This window comes from Sciurus carolinensis, unplaced genomic scaffold, assembly GCF_902686445.1.
Source record: "Sciurus carolinensis unplaced genomic scaffold, mSciCar1.2, whole genome shotgun sequence".
NCBI classification, from domain to species: Eukaryota; Metazoa; Chordata; class Mammalia; order Rodentia; family Sciuridae; genus Sciurus; species Sciurus carolinensis.
This window is the reverse complement of record NW_025920535.1, coordinates 54,577-61,817: the sequence shown is the minus strand read 5'-3', so window position 1 is coordinate 61,817 and position 7,241 is coordinate 54,577. Positions and strand designations below refer to the sequence as shown.

At 40.2% G+C, this 7,241-nt stretch overlaps 1 pseudogene; it reads right to left on the bottom strand.

The window, feature by feature from the left end:
* Positions 1-1,558: 1,558 nt before the first annotated feature.
* LOC124975828 (RNA-binding protein 3-like) lies at positions 1,559-2,030 on the bottom strand (annotated as a pseudogene).
* Positions 2,031-7,241: the final 5,211 nt, after the last annotated feature.

The following is a 7,241-nucleotide window of genomic DNA, read 5'->3' as shown; positions in this document are numbered from 1 at the left end:
GTAGTAGTCCCCACAAGTACCAACACCAAACATTTTCATGTTGTTCACTGGTATTTCCTTGAGAAAAAAGAATCAATCAGAGGGGCACTCTCACTCCTTCCCAACACTGAGTCTGCACTAGTGACCTGTACTGTTCACTACGGAGGAAGTGACAGAATCCTATTGAGACAAGTCTTTCACTTGGATCCTATGCCCATCTGCCTTCTCAATTTGGGATTTCCCAGAATTGTCACACTCCCCATTTCTTCTGAATTCTTTTACCTACAAATATACTGTTTTTTTCATTTACTATTCCACATGAAGTCAAACCTAAAGCCATCCCTTACCCATATGCTTTTATCATATGATTACATTTCTCTGATGCTCCAAACAGCAAACATCTCTATTCTTGTTCTATAAATATGGTACAAACATTGAAATCACTTCAGTGCTGCTTCTACATGAATGCCTCCAAAAGAAAAATGCTTTTTAAAAGGGCATTTGCGGCTTTCATAATGCCTAACCCTATGATTGCATCCTCATCCTCTCCAAACTACATCTCCAGATGCCATTAGCACATTTGACAATTGTCTCCTTTTCAAAGCTACTTCTAGTTTTGCATTCATCCATCCACCTGTGTATCTATGCACAATTCCACCTGTCCATGCATGCATCCATCCATCCACTCACGAACCTGTCTATGCCTCCTTTTGTCCTTGCATCCCTGCCTTCTCCCCTCTCTTCATTTATGTTTCTTTAAAAATTTTGGATTTGTGAAAATGATTCTCCTGATGTATTGCCAACAATATTGGCACTTCACTCTTTCTCACTATCTGCTTCATTGTGTGTGTGTGTGTGTGTACAGGTTTCATATTTTCAATCAGTTCTGTAAAGGATATCCTAAACACTACATGAGACACAACAGAATATTTTTTCTTCCAGCATTAAAAAATGACATTCAAAAAAATTTTAAGAAGCTTGTCTATATAATCAGGGTGGTGATCTTGAATTTTAAGAAAAAATATCATGTTCTTGACAGATTGCTTAGAGGTACATTTGGAAATTGTTCTGTAGTCATGATAAATATTGTATATAGGTTTTAAAAATGTCCCCACTTTAGCTTTAAAAAATTAGACTGGCCAAACTTTTCTTTTGCCAGAAACATTGCTCCTGAGAGCCCAAACTAAAGACCTGGTAAAAGGGAAAATATCTGAGCTCAACAAATGTCCAAGAATTTGTCTTTAAATGAGAAAAAAATTACATGGAGTTTTTTTCTAGTTGTATATGGACTCAATATCTTTGTTTTATTTATTTATGTGGTGCTGAGGATCAAACCCAGTGCCTCACACATGTGAGGCAAGCACTCCCATTGAGCCACAATCCCAGCCCACATGGAGCTTTTAAAAAAGTCTTTTAACAAGCTACCTTGGGAGCTCAATTCAAAAATAGAAGTTGATATACTAAAACAGATATTTCAACACAGCTCCAAAAATCTTTATAAATACAGTGATTTGGAAGTATGATCTTGAATCAGAAGTGTTATTCCTTGTGTATCTACTTTACATGTGCATGCCTCAACTTAGTTCTCAAAATCATCTCAGTAATTTCCTCCTGAGTAGTGATCATAGCCACCCTGGCTTCTGCCACTATAGTCTTGGGACCATCTGTATCCATATTCATATCCTCCAGGTTGACTGTTATACCTGTCACTCACTCCCATAGTCCTGGTTCCCACCACCTCTAGAATAGCTGTGACCATGCTCATGGGCCCCAAAGGCACCCCCTTTGGTGCCCTAGGCAGACTTGCCTGGACCATCCACATGGATCTGGTGATCATCCAGGGACTCTTCATTCATGGCTTTCATGGCATCTGGGGCATGTTCTGGGTTGGTGATGGTGATGAAGCCAAAGCTCTGGGATCACTGAACCTTCTGGTCCTCGACAACAACCACCTCAGAAATAGGCCCAAAGCTGCTGAAGTGGTCTTCCAGTGCCTGCTCATCAGTATTGAGGGCGAGTCCTATGGAGAGCTTCCCTTCTTCAGAAGACATGGAAGTGAATTTGAGTCCTGGTAATTGAAAGTAAAAAGTTGGAGAGACAGGAAGCTCTGAAGAGCAGGGAGAATAGGGAGACTACCATGTGGGAAGACACTTGATCACTATCTGCTTCTTGTTATTCCATTTCTACATGAGATTTCACCAGGTGCCCTTCCCATGCTACACTCTCCCTTTGGGTTATTTCTTCCATTTTTCCATCATATAGCAGTCTTAATACCAACATTAGGGTCTCTGCTCCATTATCACCTTCTCAGGGAAGCTTCCTGTGTCCACCCACTTTAAACCAGTTATTCCTGGACTATCCCCTAGGTTTTTTTTTTATTCTTGACACTTTTCAAAATCAGGATGCTTTCATTCATTGCTTGCTTTCTGTTGCTCCCTAGTTTGGAGTTAAATAACTAGTAAGAGCAGAAACACCTACTAATACAGGATTCATAAATGTTTGTTTAATGCTGAATAAAGAGTCACTTGAGACCTCTTGCTTCCTTGTCAGGATGGAAAACATTACTGAAGAATCTCTCCAACTCTACAAGCAGTTTTAAAATGCTTATACTCCCCTAATAACTTATATGGGATTTGAGGTGCATTTATTAAAGGCATAAGGAAATACCTTGCCCTGCCTTGCTTTTCTCCTTCATCATACAACTATCTTCTAAGAGGCACATATCTGATAAATTTGAGGGATAATGCATAAGATGTTAGTTAATGAAAATGTCTAGGCTTCCTGAAAGTGTCAGGACTAATACAGATACAAATATGCACTCAGACTTGCCCCAATAACTCCTTGAACATGTCACAAGATTCAGCATAGTTCTTCTGTGATGTCAAATATCCTTAAATGTTATCAGACATTTAAGGGGAGAGACTGAATAATAGTGAAGTTTTTTGGGTATGCATATTGAGACTACCCATGCAATACCTTGCATTATGGTTTGGATATGAGGTATCCTCCAAAAGCTCACATGTGAGACAATACAAGAAGGTTCAGAGGAGAAATGATTGGGTTGTAAGAGTCTTAACCAAATCAGTGATTTAATCCCCTGATAGGGATTAACTGAGTGGTAACTGAAGTGGTAGGGTGTGACTGGAGGATATTGGAATTGGGGCATGGCTTTGGGGCACATATTTTGTATCGGGAGAGTGGAGACTCTCTCTCTCTCTCTGCTTCCTGATGGCATTGTGAGCTGTTTCCCTCTGCCACACTCTTCTACCATGATGTTCATCCTCATCTTGAACCCTGAGGAATGGAACTGGCTTTCCATGAACTAAGACCTCTGAAGCTATGAGCCCTCAAATAAACTTTTCCTTCACTACAGTTGTGCTGGTCAGATCCTTTAGTCATAGCAGCAAAATAGCTGACTAAGACAGCTTGTAAACTCCTTTTAGTATAGGGTAACCCTCTTTGAACCCAGGGTTTACTTTATCTTAGAGAACATGTCCTGCTGATGATGGTGCAATGGGTGATATTTGGAATTCCTTGTATTCCAAATGAATTTGGAATTGGAAGAGAAAGTACAAACCCTAAAGACTTCCTTTATTATGGAGTTACTCTGAGAACCCTGTGTCAGCATGAGAGATAAAATAAGAATATTCTGCTCCAGTCAGGGGCATAAAAGGCAGAGACAGGCAAAGTCAGAGGGAGGTCAGACTCTGTCTCCTCAGTTTCCCTTCTATGGGCCTTATCCCAGACATCAGAGGTATGTCAGAGAAGTACAGGGATATTTAACCAATTCTGACTTGGGACTCAGAAATTTACATTGCAGGGTGAAGCATAAACTTTCTGGGGTAGAAGGATAGCTGCAGTTTAGGAATTTAGATATCTGATGCTGATCTTGCTTCCTTCTGTGTTTTAGGTCATATCACAGGTGACATTACCTGAGGGGTGTTGTAGGAAGTCCATTCTGGCTAGGGGTTAAGTGACAGTGCAGTTGAGGCAGTGTAGTGAATGGCCCTAGACAGGGACAGGATGGAAGATGAGGTCCAGATTTAGAGGTCTGCAGATACCACCACAGATGAGAAAGACAAAATTCAAGTTACACCAGCCACATAACTGGGTGAGCAGGTCAGCATCACCAGTATGAAGCAGGGAGAAAAGAGTCAATTCAGAAAAAAACTGATTCTTGCCCATAGAAATGCAAATTAATTGCACACAAGTATGATATGCAATTGATTATTGTTTTGCACCTATCCATAAATTCACTTTGAAATTCTGAAAAAGAGTCATCCAGCCCTCAGGAATAGATATACTGCTCTACCTCTGATTACCATCTTACTAGATGCACTGAGTATACTGCAATCAACATAAGAATGTCACAGACCCTTTCCTTTGCCATCACAGACAATCAAACACCATATAGACATCTTCCCCACTTGGAAAGGAGTAAGGGATGGGGTAAAAATCTGAGAGACAGCATTGTCACAAAAACATTTTGAGCATTTGTACAAATGGGTCATATACATGGTAGCATAAAATGGCACTTACCAGATCAGATGTTAATCTAGTGTTGATTCCCTTTACTATCTAGTCCAAAGGGTAGACACTCATAATGATCAGATGTGTCTGAGCATAAATGATACCATGTGCCCATAGGATCTGAGGAGCATAAGTGAATATTTGGTTTCTGCACATCATCTTCACTAGCTCTACCTCTGATCACCATCTTACTAGTCCACGTGAGCAGAGGGATGGAGTATCCTTTAACCCAGTACAATTTGAAACCCCATAAGCAGAACCTCTAAACAGCACAGAAAGAGGAGGGTAACAGAAGACTGACACAGAGTGGAGGAACTCAGAGTAGTCCTATAGTGAGCAGGACCACCTTAGGCCAGATATTCCCTTCCCCAAGTGATGTCAGGCTCCACTATCCTTTACCAACATTAACCCCATTTCCCAGGGCCTAAGTCCTGGAACATGGAGTCATAAAAAGTCTGTAGCACTGTGTACTGCTGTAGAAAAATCACAAAACCGCATGTTAGAGTCACTGCATATTCATAGTCATCTTTGTCTCTTGGGAGCTCAGTGCTGGACAACAGGTTTACTTTGTGACTCTTGTTCCTCCCCTAGTTCTTTCTGAGGGGATCCTAAGATTTTCTCTCTCTCCTCAAATGCTCTACAACACATCTGTGTCTCAGCTCTTAGCCAAAGCACATTCCTATTCTTATCTGAGACCCAAGCAGGCAGGAAAAGAAGAAGGGCTTCAGTGCTGGAATGGGGCATGCCTTCTGTTATCTTGGCCATTTTCTTCTGCTCATCTGTACTGGGTCACTCAGCTCAGGCAACTGCCCAGTCAGAAAAGCCAGAGCAGATGGGAAAACACAACACTTAATTTTGTCTTTCTGTAACCAAAGGTGGAGACAAAGATCCAAAGTTGGTTACCAGGGAAACTGAAGCTTAATCCACCTGACTGAATACAAAAACAAAGAACTGGAAACTCAGTCATGTTATATACTGTGGGAGTCCTCCTACAGACATAGAACTGTGATGCTCACTAAATATGTTGTCACTAGGGTTCTTGTAAATGCATAATTGAGTTTGTACATGTGTAACCAAGAGCCACCCTTGTAATATAGTGGAGCATAGTGAATGGGGTATAATGTACATTTAGGGGCCACTTGGGTTGGGGAGGGATGTAGACAGATGCTAGATTATGAAGGCAAGACTACCTTTTTAAAAATCATGCCCTACCTTTTCTTCCAAGGCTTATTTTGAAATTTGCATTACAGTTAGAACCTTACAACTATTTGTTTAGTGTGAAATTTATGCTAAATCTGTCTCATCTGAAAGAAGATGAAACCCAGTTACTTTTAAATAACCGTATTAGTACATCGCTGATTCTTTCGACTCTGTTATATGGAAAGGTGCTTTGGAGTTCAGCAAAGCAGAAATGACAGATGATGAATATCAGAAAGGGAGTCAGTTGAACATGTTCTTCTTCATTTATAGCAACTTAAGGACACAAAACCACAGATGGATCCAGATAAATAGGGTTGGAAATTTACCCACTGGTATATGAAATGAACTCATAGATGAAGAGATACTGGTATAATGCAGAGGAAACTTAACCTGAATATGAAAATCTGAACTCAAAATTATACTTTTTTTGAAGAAAATTTTAGTTGTTTTCCTTCCTGATCTGTGGCATATATTGAGTTGATAAGCACCACTGAAGGGGATATATAGTATGTATGTCATGTGAGTATCTTCTAGTACTGAGATATTGGTCAGTTGGGAGAACCCAAGTGGTTCACACAGACAGGTATATATAAAACATCATTACATGGGTAAATTTTTGTTAATTAATTGGTGATAAACATGCCACAGTCCATCAAAAGGAGGCAATGAAACCCAAAGGGAACCACAAAAGACCAGCATCTTGAAATTCAAAAGAAGTTCCCTTTAGAGAGTCCCTTGCTCTGCCTTGCAGGATGATACTGAAACTTTTTAGTGGAGTGTGGTCTACAGTCCATGGTCTATCAAAGTATAATTCTTGGAAGGACAGATGGAAGGGGTTGTGATTTTATGCATGAATGTGTGGATAAATGGGTTAAAACAAGATTGTAGTGTCTGTGGGAAATATTTTGCTGGTGCAAAAGTTCAGGAAATTTGTGTATTAAAGGGAACCTTTATTCAGTACAGCCTTTCTTATGGTGACAACCATTCCAGTGACAATAGATTTGACTAGAATTTAGAACCCTGGTCTTCTCTCAGTGCTGATAATATTAAGCATCTAAGAGAAAATAAGCACACAACAAAAGTAAGTGCCCATGGGCTTTGGAGTCACTTACCTCAAATGGTTGCTGTGAGATTAATGAATCAAAGTACTACAGGGTGCCTGGTACATAGTTAATACTCAGAAATGTGAATTTCTGATACTAATGTCATTGCTAATTTTTGTGTTGTCTTAGATGAACAAGGATCTATAGCTACTAAAATTGGTAGAGTCTCAGGATCACTTAATGATGCCCACTATATTTATAGAGATTAGTATCATACCATGGGGGAATAGGTGTTTGGAGATTCAGCTGTAAGTTCAGGTTACCATGCGAGTTTTGGGCACTTGGTTGTTGACTATGGTACGTGGTATGATGAAACCACTAGGAAATGGGTCTCTCTCACTCTCTCTTCTGGCAAATGTCTCTCAGGAGAACACACAGGTATGCTAACAAAGAGGTAGAGAGTTGGAGGTGGGGTGGAGAAAAGTGATC